This window comes from Musca autumnalis, unplaced genomic scaffold (genome assembly GCF_047663935.1).
Source record: "Musca autumnalis isolate F117 unplaced genomic scaffold, ASM4766393v1 scaffold_5, whole genome shotgun sequence".
Taxonomy (NCBI): Eukaryota; Metazoa; Arthropoda; class Insecta; order Diptera; family Muscidae; genus Musca; species Musca autumnalis.
The window spans coordinates 94,713,570-94,733,647 of record NW_027412088.1 but is presented as its reverse complement, the minus strand read 5'-3'; the positions used below and the strand labels follow the sequence as shown (position 1 = coordinate 94,733,647).

At 35.9% G+C, this 20,078-nt stretch overlaps 1 protein-coding gene across 4 annotated transcripts in view; it reads left to right on the top strand.

Annotated features, from left to right (window-relative positions):
* Hil (peptidase hillarin) overlaps positions 1-20,078 on the top strand; it is a 190,652-nt gene that overhangs the window by 27,192 nt on the left and 143,382 nt on the right. For 3 of the 4 annotated variants that reach the window (XM_073956171.1, XM_073956172.1, XM_073956169.1), the window contains one exon: positions 12,116-12,139. The exons of the other annotated variant lie outside the window; for it this stretch is intronic. The gene's annotated coding sequence lies outside the window, so the exon portion shown is untranslated. The remainder of the gene's footprint in view (positions 1-12,115; positions 12,140-20,078) is intronic. 4 annotated transcript variants of the gene reach the window in all.

Below are 20,078 nucleotides of genomic sequence, written 5' to 3'. Positions count from 1 at the left end.
CGGGAGGTACCGTTCTATGGGGGCTATAGGAAGATGTTGATCCACACCGACAAATTTCAGGTGGAACCCGTACCCCTAACGAAGACTAAATATCAAATTTCAGCAATTTCGGTTGTATATTGAGGCCAAAATCTTTCAAAATACCGAAAATCGGGAGGTACCGTTCTATGGGGCCTTTATGAAGACGTGGACATATACCTACAAAGGTAGAAAGTTTTATACCCCTAACGAAGACTAAATATCAAATTTCAGCAATTTCGGTTGTATATTGAGGCCAAAATCTTTCAAAATACCGAAAATCGGGAGGTACTGTTCTATGGGGGCTTTATGAAGACGTGGACCTATACCAAAAAATTTCAGGTAGAAAGTTTTATGCACCCTACGAAGACTATATACCATAATTCAGCCATTTTTGTGGGATGTTGAGGCCGCAACCTTCAAAAAACAAAAAGTCGGAAGGTACCGTTCTATGGGGCCTATATGAAGACGTGGACCTATACCGACAAATTTCAGGTGAAAAGTTTAATACGCCCAACGAAAACTAAATACCAAATTTCAGCAATTTCGGTTGTATATTGAGGCCAAGATCTTTCAAAATACCGAAAATCGGGAGGTACCGTTCTGTGGGGCCTATATGAAGACGTGGACCTATACCTACAAAGGTGGAAAGTTTTATACCCCTAACGAAGACTAGATACCAAATTTCAGCCATCTCAGTGGGATATTGAGGCTAAAATCTTTCAAAATACCGAAAATCGGGAGGTACGGGTCTATGGCGGCTATATGAAGACGTGGACCTATACCAACAAATTTCAGGTAGAAAGTTTTATACATCCAACGAAGACTAAATACCAAATTTCAGCGATTCCGGTGGGATAATGAGGCTAAAACCTTCAAAATACTGAAAATCGGGTGTACCGTTCTATAGGGCTATATTAAGACGTGGACCAAATACCAATAAATTTAAGCTAAAAAGTTTTATACCCCATCAAGGATTAAATACCAAATTTCAGCCATCTCAGAGGGATATTGAGGCTAAAATCTTTCAAAATACCGAAAATCGGGAGGTACCGGCCTATGGGGCTATATGAAGACGTGGACCTATACAAACAAATTTCAGGTAGAAAGTTTTATACACCCAATGAAAACTAAATACCTAATTTCAACCATTTTTGGTGGGATGTTGAGGCCGCAACCTTCAAAATAGAAAATGGGGAGGTACTGTTCTATGGGGACTATATGAAGTCGTGGGCTTAAACCGACAAATTTATGGTAGAAAGTTTTATATGCCCAACGAAGACTAAATACTAAATTTCAGGCATTTCGGTTGTATTTGAGGCTAAAATTTTTCAAAATGCCGAAAATTGGGAGGTACCGTTCAATGGGGATTTGTGAAGACGTGGGTCTATGCCTACAAATTTAAGGTAGAAAGTGTTTTACACCTAACAAAGACTAAATACCAAATTTGAGCCATTTCGGTGGGATAATGAGGCTAAAACCCTTAAAATTCGGATTCTGAAACTACAATGTTCATAGATAAGAAAAATCAAAAAAAATCGCCGGAGCGACTTTGAAATAATTCCCGGTCAAAGTTCACATTTTTAGGTTTATTTTAGGATTTCAGGATTTCAGGAAGTTCATCTTTTTAGGTTTATTTTAGGTTTTTGCTTGGAATCGGCATGTCCAAGAAATAGAAACCTAACCTGAAAACCTAAAATAAACCTAAAAAGGTGAACTTTGACCTCGATTTATTTCAAAATCGCTCCAGCGATTTTTTCTTGTTTTTTTTTGGATTTTGCTCATCTATAAACATTTCTGTTTCATGACATTGTTTTATAAGGAGACGATACAGTCAGTACATTGTCCCAATTTGAACTTCTATATCTCAAAAATGGTAAAACCTACGAAAATAACATTAAGGTCAATCTTGTAGAGAATTTTCACTGCTACAACATATGCTCGAATTCCATTTCAATAGTACTTGCGGTTTTCTATCAAAATCGTGAAAACATAAAAAAACCCCAAAAATTTGATCTTTGACCGCGATTTATTTTAAAATCACTCCGGCGCAAAAACTTTCCAGGTGTAAGCAAAAACTTTACAGGCGTAAGCACCTTTCATTTAAAATTGGTTAAGGCGCACCGTGTAGGACCTCCAGCGAATATTTCGATGTGTTACAAACAGAATGACAAATTTAATTATACCCCATATTATGGTGGAGGATATAGCTTCTATATATATTTTCGCCCGATGTCTATTAAACACGCAAAGTATCTCAAATATTGATGAAATTTGGAAAATGTGATGTAATTAGTCGGAGTTGGTAGAACAAAATAGTTTTGTAAAACTTTCAATAGATATGTAAAACTTTCAGGAACATGCATAACATATTCATTACAATCTGATTTTTAAAGAGATTGGATATAAAATACATGATTTACACCTATATCGGTGAAATACGTATTTATATAAATAAGTGCTATGTCCAAATCTGAACCGATTTTTGTGAAAATCTGTAAAGGGTATAAGAAAATAACACATAATAAATTTGAAGGCTATTCGATTAAAATTGACCGAGTTATACCAAAATCGGGAAAGGTATATACGGGAGCTACATCATAATCTGAACCGATGTGAAAATCGGTAAAACTTCTTAAGGGCCTAAGAAAATATCTTATATTAAATTTGAAGGCTACACAGTTAAAATTGACCGATTTATAGCAAAATCAGGGAAGGATATACACTCCGGTTCATCTGAATAAAACCAACCAATATTTGTCTACAAATACCGTTATATCTGACGAAAGGAGAGGAATTGTAAATTATAATTTTGTGGACATGTAGAGTATATAGTAGCCGATATTTTCAATACCTAACATGTTTCACATACGCGTTATAACGGTACTTTTTACTCGCTTTATGAAAAAATGTCAAAATATTAGCATTTTTTAATGGTTCACCAGGATAGAACCACCCTAAGAATTTACACAAATCCTTTGTTAGATGTGGTAAACTTTAACAAAAAACTATTTATAATTATAAATAAATGCCGTTAGTGTTAATTGACAACAAATATTGTGCAAAAATTTGTATTAGGGTCTTGAAATTTGATGAAAATCGAGGCATAGAGCTCCAAAAAATATTTTTAAGAAGAAATCGGTAGAAACAATTTATAAAGACAAAATTCTGTACTGAATTATGTTCAAAATTTTCTTCACTACAATAAAATTACAAAAAAGTCACATTTGATAGGTTTATGAGTCCGAAACAGAGGAAATATGGTAAAGATAATGCAAAATTCTACCTTTCCAATCCAAAATTTGATATATTATCGCAGGAAAGTGAATGCAAATCGATGGGTTCCACCCAGTTTCGTTGGCTGTAGACATCTACATGTCAAAAAAATAAAGAAAATTCCACCGCCGAACGCTCCATCTCACCATCAAGTCCTTGGAATTTCAAAAGGTTCTAAGACATTTGATGTGAAGAACAGCTTAGCGATAGGGAAAGGCAGACGTTAATTTTTTCGAAAGGACAGGGTTTAATTTTGATGGTTATGGTGTTCACACATCTTTTCCTTATAGTATAGGTACCGAAAAAATTTTTTGATCCGTTATTACACAAAAAATAGCGTCTATGTTTCTGTGCTTTCCTTGTCATGCGATATCTTCTAAATCAAAGCCCTTGATGTTGACATAAAGCGTTCGGCGGTGGAATTTTCTTTATTGTTTGGGCCTGTAGATGTCCACAGCCAACGAAACTGGGTGGAACCCATCGATTTGCATTCACTTTCCTGAGATAAAATATCAAATTTTGGATTGGAAAGGTAGAATTTTGAATTATCTTTACCATATTTCCTCTGTTTCGGACTCATAAACCTATCAAATGTGACTTTTTTGTAATTTTATTGTAGTGAAGAAAATTTTGAACATAATTCAGTACAGAATTTTGTCTTTATAAATTGTTTCTACCGATTTCTTCTTAAAAATATTTTTTGGAGCTCTAAGCCTCGATTTTCATCAAATTTCAAGACCCTAATACAAATTTTTGCACAATATTTGTTGTCAATCAACACTAACGGCATTTATTTATAATTATAAATAGTTTTTGTTAAAGTTTACCACATCTAACAAAGGATTTGTGTAAATTCTTAGGGTGGCTCTATCCTGGTGAACCATTAAAAAATGCTAATATTTTGGCATTTTTTCATAAAGCAAGTAAAAAGTACCGTTATAACGCATATGTGAAACATGTTAGGTATTGAAAATATCGGCTACTATACACTCTACCTGTGCACAAAATTATAATTTACAATTCCTCTCCTTTCGTCAGATATAACGGTATTTGCAGACAAATATTGGCTGGTTCTATTCAGATGAACCGGAGTGTATATATGGCAGGCTATATCCAAATCTGAAACGATTTTTGTGAAAATTAAGAAAGCTACTCAGGGCCCTACGAAAATATCACATATTAAATTTGAAGGCTATACAATTAAAATTGACCGAGTTATAGCAAAATCTGAGAAAGACATACAGTTAGTCAACTATATTATTGCAAACGATGAATTTTTAAAAATTTAGATGTTTAATTAGGAATTACTACCAGAAATTCTTTCAATAATGTTGGAGTTTTTGTAAATATCTGTTGATTTGCTTGTTAATGACAACATCAATCCAACAAATTCAGAAATCGGTCGGAAATAATAGAAACAACGGACAAAAAGTATAGATACCTGGTTTTTGCGGTGTCAACTAAATAATTGCAAAATGAATGAATGTGCAATAAAATCGTGGGATTTTCCCCGCGATTTTTTCCAATTAAGGATTTTTATGGTATGTGGGCATGTAGATCCTTAATTTTTCATCATAAATTAATTTTTGTGTGTGTTACATAGACAGTATAATCAGAAAAAGAGAAAGTCAGGTAAAGGTTTGGGAAAATATGCTACATTTGGTACATTCCAGTTATAATAATAGTAAATCCGAAAGAGAAATCGTTAAAGTCAGCTGTCGTAAGCTGAGAAGTGTATACAACATAATATACCGCACCTAGAAAGAATCCAGGCTCAAACTGAAGGCGCTACATGGCTGGCCCTAAATAGTAACCACACAAATTCACAGGAGAATGATTAAAGAATTTGACGAAAGAGCCCAAAGCAGCACCAGAAAATTGCATTTTTTAATTAAAAATGATTTTGGAGTAAGTGTGTTACATGGAAGAGTGAGAAAAGTCATACATAATAACAAGCACTCATCACGAGTGACTAGGTAAAAGCCATTGCCTTCCCACAGCACAATATATAGAAACTATTCAGACTTGTTACAGACAACTTTTTACGCCATCTTTAGTATCGGCATGACGATATATTTTCTGATGAGACTAAAATTATGCTGTACTATCACGATGGGTCTCAAAAAGTGTTGCGAAAACCCCTTACAGCCATGGAAAACCAGAATTTAATCCATACCGTAAATTTCGGAAAACTGTCATTTATGGTATGGGGTTGTATACCAAGCAGTGACGTTGGTAACATCCAGATTTTGGAGGAAATAATGACAGCGGATGTTTATTTAGATGTTTCAAAACATGATTTAACCAAAAAGCGACAAAAAATTTAGGCCTGTTGGCCCTGAAAATTCAAACAAATTGCCATATAAGTACTACCAAGACAACGCCCCTAAGCATAAATCTAATTTATGTAAGACTTGGTTGTTATACAACTGTACCAAAGTCATTTACACCCCGTTCCAATATCTCGATATTAACCCCATCGACAATTCATGGGTACACGTGAAGGAAAAAGTTGGGAATAGGCCGCCCACTAACCTGGGGGACTAAATAAAATGCAATATAAAAGAATGGCAAAAAATACCATTGGAATATGACATTCCGAAACTTATTTATTAAATTCAGATACGTTTACAAGCGTATTTTGATGTCAAAGTTGGGCATACGAAATATTAGAACCAACTTTTCGAAAAATACCGTGGAAGACTGAAAAGTTGGAATTTTGCAATTCTTTAGTTGACAGTGCAAATAAAAAGAAAATGTTTAGTGAAATTTAGCTACTTTTTATTTTTTTTATATTAATAAACATCTGTAAGAATTATACTGTTAACAAAAATATTATAAATGATATTTATTTATACCAATAAAATGATGTTTTATTTAAAATTTTGTAATAATTTTGGTTTTGCAATAATTAAGTTGACTAACTGTATGTATATGGGGGACTATATCCAAATCTGGACTGATGTTTGTGTACATCAGTAAACCTACTCAGGGGCCCAAGAAAATATCACATATTAAATTTTAAAGCTATATAATTGTTCCATAAACATCGCAGATGGGACAAGAAAATTTTAAAGCTATTCGATCAAAATTGACCGAGTTATAGCAAAATCGGATAAAGATATATAGTAGAGGCTATATCCAAATTTGAACCGATATGGACCAAAGTTGAATTTTGTAATTCCTATGTCATCATAAGTACCTATGCAAAATGCATCAATCAAGGTTAACTCCTTCTATTTTTGTCCACTTTTGTCCACTTTTGTATGGCGTGGCGATAAACAGTAGGTCCCATATCATTAAGCCAATATTAATCGGGGTGCACCCTTGTTCCTTGTGGGATGTTTGTGGAACAATTATATAACACTTTTATGTACGAAAAGTATCACCTCACCACAAGAAACTAGATATAGAGTTGGTTATTGATTTGGACAAACAGTAAGTTTGTGTCTTAAGTCTTTTAACCTAACTTTACAAAACCTCCAAACATAAAATAAAAAACAACAAATGTTTTCTTGACACAGTGACACGTTAAGAACCACTTCAAATCTCAACATCAATACAATGAAAAAATTTTGTTTTTTTTTTAATTAAGATTTTAGTCATATTTAATCAGCCGGTAGCTAAGTGGTAGATGGAGGGAGACCTCACGCTAAAAAACTTCAAAAGTTTCTCATGGAATTTGCTACAACTACAACAAATATCTAACTTCAACAACCCAACATTGTTTATTTATTTTTTCCATTGTAAAGAAGAAGAAAAAAAAAACAGACATACAATGCGATCATTGGAGTTTCGTTTTATTTATTTTTGTTTTGTCTGGTTTCCCCACCGTCCCTAGAAGACAAGACAACCGAAAAAAATAACAAACAAGTTCTTCACAGATAGTCAAACAAACCGTCATAGCCAAGAGAAAACAATGAAAGCCAGTCTTGAAAGCAAAAACAAAAGATACAACATTTTTGCACAAAACAACAACAACAAAGATGTAAAAACAACAAAACAAAAAGACAGATATAGATGAAGAATGGGGAAGTAACAAAATAGCATCACACAAAAGGAAAGATATTTGAAACCCAAATAAACAAAACAAGAAAAATATACCCGAACCAGACCAGACCAAGCCACCCAAAAAGTATGCGGTTATGTTATGGCATCACACATGAAGAGTTACAGAGGGGCTATGTATGGATGATCTCTTACACCGACAAATAGTAGTTTATAAGGAATGACATTGTTCAGGGGATGAGCATCTAAACAGGGAGGGAGAGATAGAGAGACGAAAAGTTCAAATAGGCGACTATTTTTTAAGTTATTCTAATGTCGTTACACGAGACAGACGAGAAAACTAGAAATTTGGTATTTGTATACAAATATTTGGTTAAGTGAGAGCTGTTGCTGTTGTTTGCCATAGTAGTGCTAATCTGAAGGAGGAAGGAGACAGATGACGGATATTCGAGAAAAATAATAGATTATGAGAACTTTAACTCACAAAGTATTATGGTGATGTTCCTACGGAAAATTGGTTATAGTAGTTTTCTTAAAGAAAAGTCTGTGTGAATTGAAACAATTGTTCTCAAAACCTTTTGTATGTTGGGAGTTTTCAGAATTTTGAGCGAATGAAGTTGTCGCGAATGTTGTTGTTTGTTGTTGTCGTAGCAACGCAAATATATTCGTCCGTGTATTATTTCAGTTATCAGGTACTGGTTTCTCTGTATCCAGATTCAAGAATTCTGCAACCTGGACTGGTTGCGTCCATAAGGAATCAGGAGACAGGTGAGTGGGGTTAGCTGGGCAGCTAAACAAATGCAGTGTATCGTGTGGTCCAAATCCACATGCTAGGCATGTGTTGGGTACCGTGGCGTCAATTCGGGCCCAATATGAATTGAGGCGGCTGCATCGTCCGGATTTTAACTGGGCTAAAACCACTCATGTTTGCCTTGGAGGCTGGAGTTCTTCTGCTGCGATGGATGGTGGTGATCTCCAAGCTCGGTATTCACACTGTATCTCTGTACTGCCTGCCCAACCATATCAGTGTGAATGCTATCCAAGCCTGTCTGATGGGCTCGTTGGTCTAGAGGTTCTCTTTTATACCGTTGGACCTCTCTCTCTCTCTAGATCATAAATATCTCTCCTGACGTGCTTGGGTGGAGGAGGCCTGCCCATTAAATCGTGACAGGGATGCTCACTGCGATAATACCCAAGCAGGTACTGCATCGACAACATCTTATTGTGTTGACGCACCGGTAAAATCTTCGTCTCCTCATGAAGGTGGTCTACTGGTGTCATGAGGAGACACCCTGTTGCAGTCCTCAGGGCAGCATTCTGGCAGGTTTGGATCTTCTTCCACTGCGTACTGCTAACCTTTGCAGACCACGCTGGCGCTGCATAGCTTACCACAGACCGGCCTATTGCATTGTAGGTGGTCAACAAGGTTTCTTTGTCAGCTCCCCAAGTGCTGCCGGCCAGCGACTTGAGCAACTTGTTCCTACCTCTGATCTTATCCCAAATAGCTGTGGCATGCGCGGATGACTTAAACATGCTATCGAACGTTACACCCAGTATTTTGGGGTAGTTAGTGGTCGGAATCAGTGCACTATCGACCAATATGTTCAGTGGGAGCCTCGTTTTGAACAGTGAACAGTCTGGCAGTGGATTTAGCGGCGGATATTTTCATATTCTTCAGATGGAAGAACTGCACTAGGTCAGCTATGTAGACATTTAACCTATCACATTGTATGTCATGGACGATAGGACCCGACGCCAAAATCGTACAATCATCCGCATACATCACGATCTCTATGCCGTCTGGAGAAATGTAGAGGTTAAACAATTCCGGAGATATCACCCCTCCTTGGGGAACTTCCTGATTCACTCTACGGGTTTTGGACTTCTTTTTTCTGAATTCCTCAAACGACTGGCGTCCGCACATAGCTTGGCATGGTTGACGGTATCGAAATCCTTCGATAGGTCAAGAGCCACCATGACTGTTCGGTCGCACGGCCTTTTCTTGTTCAGTCCTCTACTGATATGTGTGGATATGGCGTCTAATGCTGTTGTAGTACTATGCATTTTCCGTAATCCATGTTGATGTTGGGCATCTGGAAAACATCTTCTCATCGTGGGGAGAAGTAGTGCCTCTAGGATCTTTGCTACTGACGACAGGAGTGAAATCGGCCTGTACGATTCACCTCTGCCTCCACCCATGCCAGGCTTCAGTAGCGGGACCACCCTGGCAGCATTCCAGGCTTCCGGTATAATATGGGTGGCTAACGATAGTTTGAGGACACTTGTTAAATACTCAACTTCAGGTTCATCCATCGATATTCGGTTGGCCCATCGATTTGGATGATTTCGCGTTTCGGATGGCATCTGCAACATAGCTCATCTCAAATTGTGGTGGTACCACCTCGGCTGGAAGGGCTCTTCTTATACGGCGTAGCACACTTCTCTTGCTCTATGAACTGCCGGTTAAAATAACACGCGCACCTCTTTGGGTCAGTTACTGCCACGCCCTTGAAAGTAACTGCTGTTCTGTCATCCTTCTTCTCCGGATTCGAGAGTGATTTAACCGTTGCCCACGATTTACTTAATCCTACACCAATGTTGCATTGCTCCAGGTGTTCTAGCCACTTTTTCCGCTTATGTTCGCCAACTAGCCTGTTGGCATCAAGAGTAAGTTCTCTAACTCTTTGGGTCTTCAGGGTTCGTACGACGAAGCTCATCACGCTCATTTGCTAGTCCCGCCGCCTCTTCTGGGAAATTTGGTATTATTTCGGGTATTCGACTAGCAGGTATGTATGTAGCGAGCGGCTGCTGCAGTAATGATGTCCCGTCAATTAAAAGTCAAATTTTGGATCAAATCGGTAAATGCGTGCGCTGCAGTTTTCGGGTAATTTGCAGGAAGTTTGGACTTGACTTATACCGTCGTAATAGGGGCAGCGAATACAAGTTGTTACAACAAAAATCAAAAAGATTCGAGAGGTCTTAAACTGCACCTTTTCGAAATTTTGTGTGAGAGGCCTCCTTTGGGTATCGGGACCGATATAGCCCATCTTCGAACTCGATCTATGTCTGGTACAAATATAACGATGTGCAAAGTATGGATCAAATCGGTTAGTTCCTTCGAGTGTTATCCTGCGCATATTTTATTGCAAAAAATTTTGCGAGGATGTACCCGATATAGTGGACCGATATGGCCCATCTTCGAACTTAAATAACATTTGGACAAAATATTACGAAAGCCTAATTGTGGACCAAATCGGTTCGAGAGTTATCGTGCGCACCAGCCAGACAGACGGACGGACATTGCTAAATCGACTCCAAATTTTCTGAAACGGATTTCGTCCAAACGTACTTGGGGTCTAAAACCATTATTTCGATGAGGCATATTTTGTTTAAAATGCTTACTTATTGTCGTTTTTATAGCCTCCACCCTAATAGTATAATTAAAGTGTACATATAATTAAATTTGTCATTCCGTTTGTAACACTCGTAATAATCGTCGGAAACCCTATAAAGTATACATATTCTTAATCAGCATAAATTCTAACTCGAAGTAGCCATGTTGGTCCGTCCGTCCGTCTGTTGAAATCAACATACAACTCGCAATTTTTAAGATAAAGCTTTATAATTTGGTATAGAAGTTTCTGTTACTCCTAGGATGTTTGCTATTGAAAATAGGCTACATTCATCCACCTTTTGATATGGCCCCCATAGAACGATACCCTCCGATTTTCGGTTTTTTGAAGGTTTTAGTCTCATTATCCCAACGAAATGGCTAAATTTTAGACTTCGTTGGGAGTATACAACTTTTCACCTGACATTTTGTCGGTATAGGTCTACATATTCATATAGACCCCCTAGAATGGTACCTCCCGATTTTCGGTATTTTGAAGTATGTGGCCTCAAGATCCCACCGAAATGGCAGAAATTTGGTATTTAGACTTTGTCCAGGTATAAAATTTTCCACCTGTAATTTGTCTGAATAGGTCCACGTCTGCATATAGCCCCCATAGAACGGTACCTCCCGATTTTCGGTATGTTCAAGGCTTTACCCTCAATGTCCCTCCGAAATGTCTGTCATTTGGTATTTAGTCTTTGCTGGGGTTATAAAACTTTCCACCTGATATTTAACGCTATAGGTTCACGTCTTCTTATAGGCCCCATAGAACGCTATCTTCCGAATGTCGGCATTTGAAGGTTGTGGCCTCAGCATCCCACTGAAATGGCTGAAATTTGGTAATTAGTCTTCTTTGGGTCTTTAAATAATCCCCATAGAACGGCACCTTTTGATTTTTTGGTATTTTGAAGGTTGTGGCCTCAACATCCCAACAAAATGGCTTAAATTTGGTATTTAGTCTTCGTTGGGTGTATAAAACTTTCCACCAGAAATTTTTCGTGAACGACGTTCACGGATTTTCGATATTTTGAAGGCTTTAGCGAGGGTTACAAAACATTCCTAGCAAAAAACAGACAGGGTAGAACCAAGTTTAAGGTTTTTTGAATACTTTAGTCAAATTTTCCTACCGAATTGGTTGTTAGTTGGAATTTTTTGTTCCCAAAAGACAGAAAAACTTACTCGCAAAAAACTATTCATATACATATGTATGGGTTTTAGTCTAACCCCCATGGACCGGTATTACCAATTGTTCATATTTACTTTAATGCAGTGGTGTTGGTGTTTATAAACAGTTCGGGTATTAACGACGTTCTTACTTATTTTAATTTCTAATATTAATAAATAATATTTCTTTCCTATGTTTGTTTGTGAACAAAATAACTCATGTTTTTTTTTTAATTTATTTGTATTTACTTTTAGAGTTTTGATGGACTTAAATATAAGGTAAGTGAAGAATACTTTAAAGGACACTTAGGATATCAGGCAATGTTTGATTTAAAATAGCGCTTGGATATAGATGGGACTCTACCCGGTGTTTACCCAAAAATTGGTTAAATACCTGGTAAATACCTTTTAAATGCCTTTTTTGGGTGTTTATTTTGGGTATTAAAAATGTATTTTGAAATGAACTTTTTATTTGTTTTTCTGTCATATAGAAAATTTAAAATATAGCAAAAAAAGGCTAGAAAATTGGTTTAAATTCGCGGTTTCAACTAGGGATACGCAAGTCGATTTTCGAGTAATCGATTCCTCGATTCTTTGATTTGAAGAATCTAAAAATCGGAATCGAGTTTTGACTTCATAGAGAATCGAAAGATCGATTTTCTATTATGATTCTTCGATTCTTGCAGTGGTAATCGAAAGATCAATTCTGTTTTGACTTTTTGATGTACCACGATAATGAAATATACAGATTACATTGGTAAGAGCAAGACAACAATATTATATTATTTCTTGTACTGATGAACAAAGTTAATCTAAAGGTACGGCAGTGTTAAACGCGAAGCATTGTACACTAAAACGTTCACATTTTCAACTAAGGAGTCATCTCGATCGAACTATTCTTTTATCCAAGTAAGTTCTAAGTAAGAGTCAAAGGATCGAAAGATCGATTTTTGATTCCTAGTAAGAATCGAAACATCGAAAAATCGATTTTGAGTTCTAAGTAAGAATCAAAAGATCGAAAGATCGATTTTTGCTTGGTAATACGTATCCCTAGTTTCAACATTTTATATGTTTCGTATCGGCTGTTAACGTTACATGTGGGCTGCAGGCTGCAAAAAGTATAATTATGAGGGATACGACCAAATCTCAAGATAATCAACAGAAATCGTGGATAAAACCATTTGATACAAGGGATACGAAGGAACGTAGTCCAACATTGGTGTTTTTCTGGAAGGAGGACTTCAACCAACCGCTTTAAATGCTCTCATATATCAGAAATGATGCTGTTATTATTTTGGGAGGATTACCAAAATAGGTAATATTTACACTTGCTTCATATGCAAATAAGATAATCTTAATTGTTGAAACAAGTTCAACAAATAAGCATAAGATTATCTTTAATTGAATTGTTTCCTCAAAATTAGTACTCATGAATTTAATGTAATTGAATTTGATAATTATTTATAACTAGCTTAACCCGGTGCGCTTCGCTACCCCGACTAAGTGAAAAATAAATGAATGAGTCCTACGTTGGTCACTTTTACAAATTGTATATACTCTAACACTCCTGAGTCCACTCTCTCCTTTAAAGAAGATAATTAAATTAGGAACAACACTAAAATTGAGTACCTTAAGTTTGAAGATACTTGTAATTTATTCAGCCTATTGGGACATCTTAAATTACTCTTAGGATAACTGCTTCTGTTATTGATACAAATTTCATTGAAATGGGACGTATATATCAAATCAAATACATGAAATCGGTCGAAAATATACATGGGAGCTATATCTAAATCTGAACCGATTTCGAAATATTTTGGCACAATTATTTCTAGGCTAAATTCCGTCGTACATTACGAATGTCATTGAAATCGGACATATACAGCGCGATTGATGCATCAAATAAATTAAATCGGCCGATAATATATATGGGCGCTATATCCAAATCTGAACCGATTTCGATATAATTTTGAACATCTATTTCCAGGCCAATATTCGTCATAAATTCCAAATGTCATTGAAATCGTACATTAACAGCGTTGTTGGTGCATTAAGTTCATCAAATCGGACGAAAATATATATGGGAGCTATACCTAAATCTAAACCGATTTCGATATCATTTGGCACATATATTTCTAGGCTAATATCCGTCACACGTTAAAAATTTCATTGAAATCAGACATATATAGCGTGTTTGGAGCATCAAATACATGAAATTGGCCGAAAATATATATGAGCGTTATATCCAAATATGAACCGATTTCGATATAACTTGGAACATCTATTTCAAGGCCAATATCCGTCACATATTCCAATTTTCAACGAAATTGGACATAATAGCGTGTTTGGTGCATAAAATACAGGAAATCGGCCGATAATATATGTATATGGGAGCTATATTCAAATCCGAACCGATCTCGATATAATTTGGCACATTTATGTCTAGACCAAACCCCGTTACGCATTCCAAATTTCGGCGAAATTGGACATATATAGCGAGTTTGGTGCATAAAATACAGGAAATCGGCCGAAAATATATAAAGGAGCTATATCCAAATCTGAACCGATTTCGATATAATTTGGCACATTTATTTCTAAACCAAGTTCTAAAACACATTCCAAATTTTAGCGAAATTGGACATATATAGCGTGTTTGGTGCATCAAATGTGGAAAATCGGCCGAAAATATATATGGAAGCTATATCCATATCTGAACCGATTTCGATATAATTTGGCACATTTATTTCTAGACCAAGTTCTGTAACACATTCCAAATTTCAGCGAATTTGGACATATATAGCGTGTTTGGTGCATCAAATGCGGAAAATCGCCCGAAAAAATATATGGGAGCTACATCCAAATCTGAACCGATTTCGATATAATTTGGCACATGTATTTTTAGACCAAGTTCAGTCACACGTTCCAAATTTTATTGAAATTGGATATAAATAGCGTGTTTGGTGCCTCAAGCACATGAAATCGGTAGAAAATATATATAGGAGCTATATCCAAATCCGAACCGATTTCTATATAAATTGGCACATATATTTCTAGGCCAATATCCATCACACGTTTCAAATTTCAGCGCAATTGGATAAATATGGCGTGCTTGGTGCATAAAATACAGGAAATCGGCCGAAAATATATATGGGAGCTATATTCAAATCTGAACCGATCTCGATATAATTTAGCACATTTATTTCTAGAACAAATTCCGTCAGACCCTCCAAATTTCAGCGAAATTGGACATCTATAACATGTTTGGTGCATCAAATGTGGAAAATCGGCCGAAAATATATATTGGAGCTATATCCAAATCTGAACCGATTTCGATATAATTCGGCACATTTATGTCTAGACCAAATTCCGTTACACATTCCAAATTTCAGCGAAATTGGAGATATATAGCGTGTTTGGTGCATTAAATGCGGAAAATCTGCCGAAAATATATATGGGAGCTATATCCAAATCTGAACCGATTTCAAAATAAATTTGCACATATATTTCTAGGCCAATATCCATCACACATTCTAAATTTCAGCGAAATTGGACATATATATCGTGTTTGTCGCGTAAAATAAGGAAATCGGCCGAAAATATATGTAGATGGGAGCTATATCCAAATCTGAACCAAACTCGATATAATTTGGCACATTTATTTCTAAAACAAATTTCTCCACACATTCCAAATTTCATTGAAATTGGACATAAATAGCATGTTTGGTACATAAAATAAGGAAATCGGCCGAAAATATATGTATGTGAGAGCTATATCCAAATCTGAACCGATTTGAATAAAATTTAGTAAATTTATTTCTACACCAAATTCCGTCACACATACAAAATTTGGAGATTGTATCTGTAATAGTTCTAAAGATATTTGCATACAAAATCTAATTTTTTTGGAGGTACCTCCGGTTTTGATGCTATATCTCCAGATCAACGCGAAATTTCAAAAAATGATATAGCCTATTTTCATTCCAGGCCATGTAGCAATGTACCCTTAACATTTCAATAAGATCTGTTCAGCGGTTTTCGAGTCTATAAGGCACAAACAAACAAACAAACAGACAAACAAATTTCAATTTTATATACATATATAGATTTGTTCCACTTCATACATCGCTCTGGCAACCCTTTATCCATACAAAACTTCACTCATTGGATAATGGGTTCCTACTTGTCATTGGAACCAAAACTTTGATCCTTATGAATCCTTTACTTCCTATTTTTTCGTTTTTATTTTGCGGAGATTCTTGAGGATTTTTTTCACAGAAAGAATAAAGTTCTGTTATATATTAAATAATTTCAAAGGTAGAGTCTTGCATGTTCTGAGCCGTGGTAGTGTAAAGACCAAATGTTTCATTTTATAGAAAAACATTTTTTTCCGGCAATATTTTCTGTATTTTGAAATATATTTTCAAGTTTTATAACGAAGACACACTATGTTAGATTGATATTAAATTCATTATTAAAATTTTACGAATTTTTATTATTTACGAATAAAACTCCAATCAATAACAACAAAATAAAATACCAGACATTTTTTCATATTCAAAAAAGAAGAAAATAATCGAAATGAAATCGAAAGTTCGCATATTTAATTTCTTCTTTCATTTCTCCAAGTCATTCGTATTATAAACATGCCAGGTTTTTCTGCTGTTTTTGCTCTGTCTGGAATGACTGCCTTGTTGGCTGGCTGGCGACTGTGGTTTGGCTTTTAACCACAATTATTTATTTAATGTGTCATTTCTGGTTTGTAATTTTTCCTTCATTTTTTTAATAAATGAAAATGAGAGTAGATGATTTGAATATTTAAATTAAATTTATTTTTTTTTTTTAATTTGCGTAAATATTATATGAAATCAAAATTAATTAATTTTTTTATTATTATATAACAGTAATCGTTTAAATTTGCGAATTAAACAGATTTTAAAATTCATTATAAATACTCGTACCATATTTGTTGGTACCAATGATTACCAGCAGTATTTTTTTTTTCAAAACTTAACCATGGCATGACTTGCATTTCGGTATTTCCTTAATCAAAAATTTCATTGATTTCCTTTCCCCGTTTTATTCCCCTGAATCATTAATTTTAGCCAAAATTTAAAAACAAAAATATCTCAAAAATTAATTACAAGTCTCTTTATTTCTTTTTCTTTTTTTGCCGGTAGTCATTAAAACTCCATAAATGGCAAACATTGTTCATTGAATGCTCTTTTTACTCTGTGGAAGTAAACATTTCGCTGTTAATTCTCTGATGATGGTGGCGCTTCAACCCACACTTGGCCACTTCATTTCGTAGGAAAAAAACAACACCATTTTTTTGGTAAATTTCCCATTGAAGAAACAATTGCCGGTTATTGTCATCTATTTTTTGGTTACTGTGAGTGAGCTTCCATTCATTCATCCATCCAAACGTTCATTCATTAACAAAATTTAATTTGAAAACAAACATAAAAAAATATCAGCCACCATCACTGCCAGTCTGCTAATTACGTTTGTCATTCGTCATGTAATGTGAGTGGCTTTATCTGTCTCTATGTCTGTACGCTTTGGTTTTCCTTTTTCAGTGACACCCACCCACATAGCGTGTCGTTTTTTTTTCGACTTCCTTAAATGAAGCGTCTTAAGAAACTTAATCTGAAATCTATTAATGTCTTCAACAATTGGCATAAAATATCAATTACAATTTCAAGAGCATTGTTTTGAAGATTTATTTGTTTTGTCATATGTTTATGGTGTTTATATTGGCCACCTAAAGTTGTTTTTTTTTATAATAAAACTGTTTAGTATGTTCTTCAGTTAATAAATAATGTGGGAGGGTCATTGGAATCTGTCAGTTAAAATTATTTGTCATTATCGCTTGAGTTTTAAATCGACGACTTATCATTGAATTTCATATCGTCATACTAACTATTTCTTCGAACTAGGGAAATCAATTGCAATACGACCTGCTTTGATTATGGTTGTATGATCACCTGCCTCTGGAGACCTTGAGAGACTCTGGGCGTGTTCCCCTAAAACAAATTCGGCGATTGACACCAGTAAAGTGTCTGGCAGGCTACAAATGTCCACCAGGAAAGCAGAGAGAGAGAGAGAGCAAATTATCAACGACAAACCCGGACAATCATCAGAAGTGAGTTTAAGGGGACCTATTAATGTACCACTTGGGACTAAATGCGAATTCTGTCGATCTCTGGGAGATAGTCAACAGTATTGTAACTCCTTTGAATCCGGATTGGAACGCATAGACTTATTTAACGACTACTCTCACGACATTGGTTAAGGGCATGGACAAACAATACCCATACATCCCTTTGGAACAATGGAGAGAGATCCTGTGTGGGAAATGCAGATCAGAACAATACAAGTAAGAACGGTTTTAAGTTCGGCCGGGCCGCACTTTTTATACCCTCCACCATGAGTTGTATTGAAGTAAAATGAAACAATCAGTTTTTTTTCGTTTATAAAAGTACTAAATTCTGCGCACGTCGAGGCTCATTCCTAGGAGAAGTGGAATATGCAAAATGGAGTATATTACTTGCTTTTAAACAAGCTTTAATACCAATGGGAGATAGATGTTTATACCAATTCGGAATCGGAAATACCATGTTACAGTCATTTCATTTCGAAGATGCATGCACAAACATAAAATATGTAAAATCAGGAGGTATTGATCATTTTCTGCGTGGAGATTTTCTACCCCTTTTCTATGAACCCGCGATACATCTTCAATGGTAGCTATATTAAAACGTGACTACTTACCCATAATTCTCTGTTGGCATGTTATATACCCATGTCGTATACTATATGCCAAAGTTCAACCATTTCAACAGAATAATGTGGCTAAAACGAAAATCGGGTGGTACGTTCTATGGTGTCTATAACAAAACGTTGATCTTTAAAGGTCATTCTTGGCGGGAAAATGTTGTACCCCCCAACGAAGACTAAGTACCAAACCGCCATTTCGGTTAGATAATGTGGCTAAAATCTTCCAAATTCCGAAATTGGCAGACCTATACCGAAAATTCCTGACAAAATATCTTCAAAATACCGAAAATCGGAAGGCATGAATACTGACAAATTCCGGGTAGAAAGTTTAATACCTCCAACGAAGATTACATACCAAATTACAGCCATTTCGGTGGGATATTGAAGCCACAAAATACCGAAAATCCGGGAGTACCGCAGTGGAAAGTTTATTATCCACAACAAAGACTATATACCAAAATTTCAGCCACTTCTGTGAGATATTGAGGCCACAACCTTCATAATGCCGAAAATCGCGAGGTACCGTTCTAAGGGAGCTATATAAAGACGTGGACCTATACCGACTAATTTCAGGTGGAAAATGTAATACCCATAACGAATACTAAAAACCAAATTTCAGCCATTTCAGTGGGATATTAAAGGCCATAACCTTCAAAATACCGAAAATCGGGCGGCACCGGTCTATGGGGGCTGAATGAAGGCGTGTACCTATACTGACAAATTTCGGATAGAAAGTTTAATACCTCCAACGAATACTAAAAACCAAATTTCAGTCAATTCGGTGGGGTATTGGGGCCACAACCTTCAAAATACCGAAAATCAGGAGTTAACGTTCTCAGGGGGCTATATGAAGGCATGGACCTATGCCGACAAATTTCAGATGGAAAGTTTTATTAAAAATACCGAAAATCAGGAGGTACCGCTCTATGAGAGCTATATGAAGACGTTGACTTATACCGACTAATTTCAAGTGGAAAATTTTATAGCCATAACGAATACTACAAACCAAATATCAAAACGTGGACCGATATTGCCCATTTGCAATACTAAATATCCTAGAAGTAATAGAAAGCTTAATAAGAAATTATAAAGCTCTATCTTTAAAATTGCGAGCTGTATCTGTGATTTCAACAGACAGACGGACGAACGGACAGACGGGCATGGCTAAATTTTAACGCTGATGGATAATATATATACTTTATAGGGTCTTCGACGAATATTTCGATGTACCACAAACGGAATGACAGATTTAATTATACCCTCCATATTATGGTGAAGGGTATAACAAAGAACCTACAATTAATGAGTAAGATAGACATGAGCAGACTGACAGGTGTCCAAACAGGATACCTCGGGCTACAATCACATGGCGAATGCCGAGAGGATGACGAAACGTTGAAAACACTTTCTCTGTCATTGTCCCGTTTTCGCCAACTTCCGA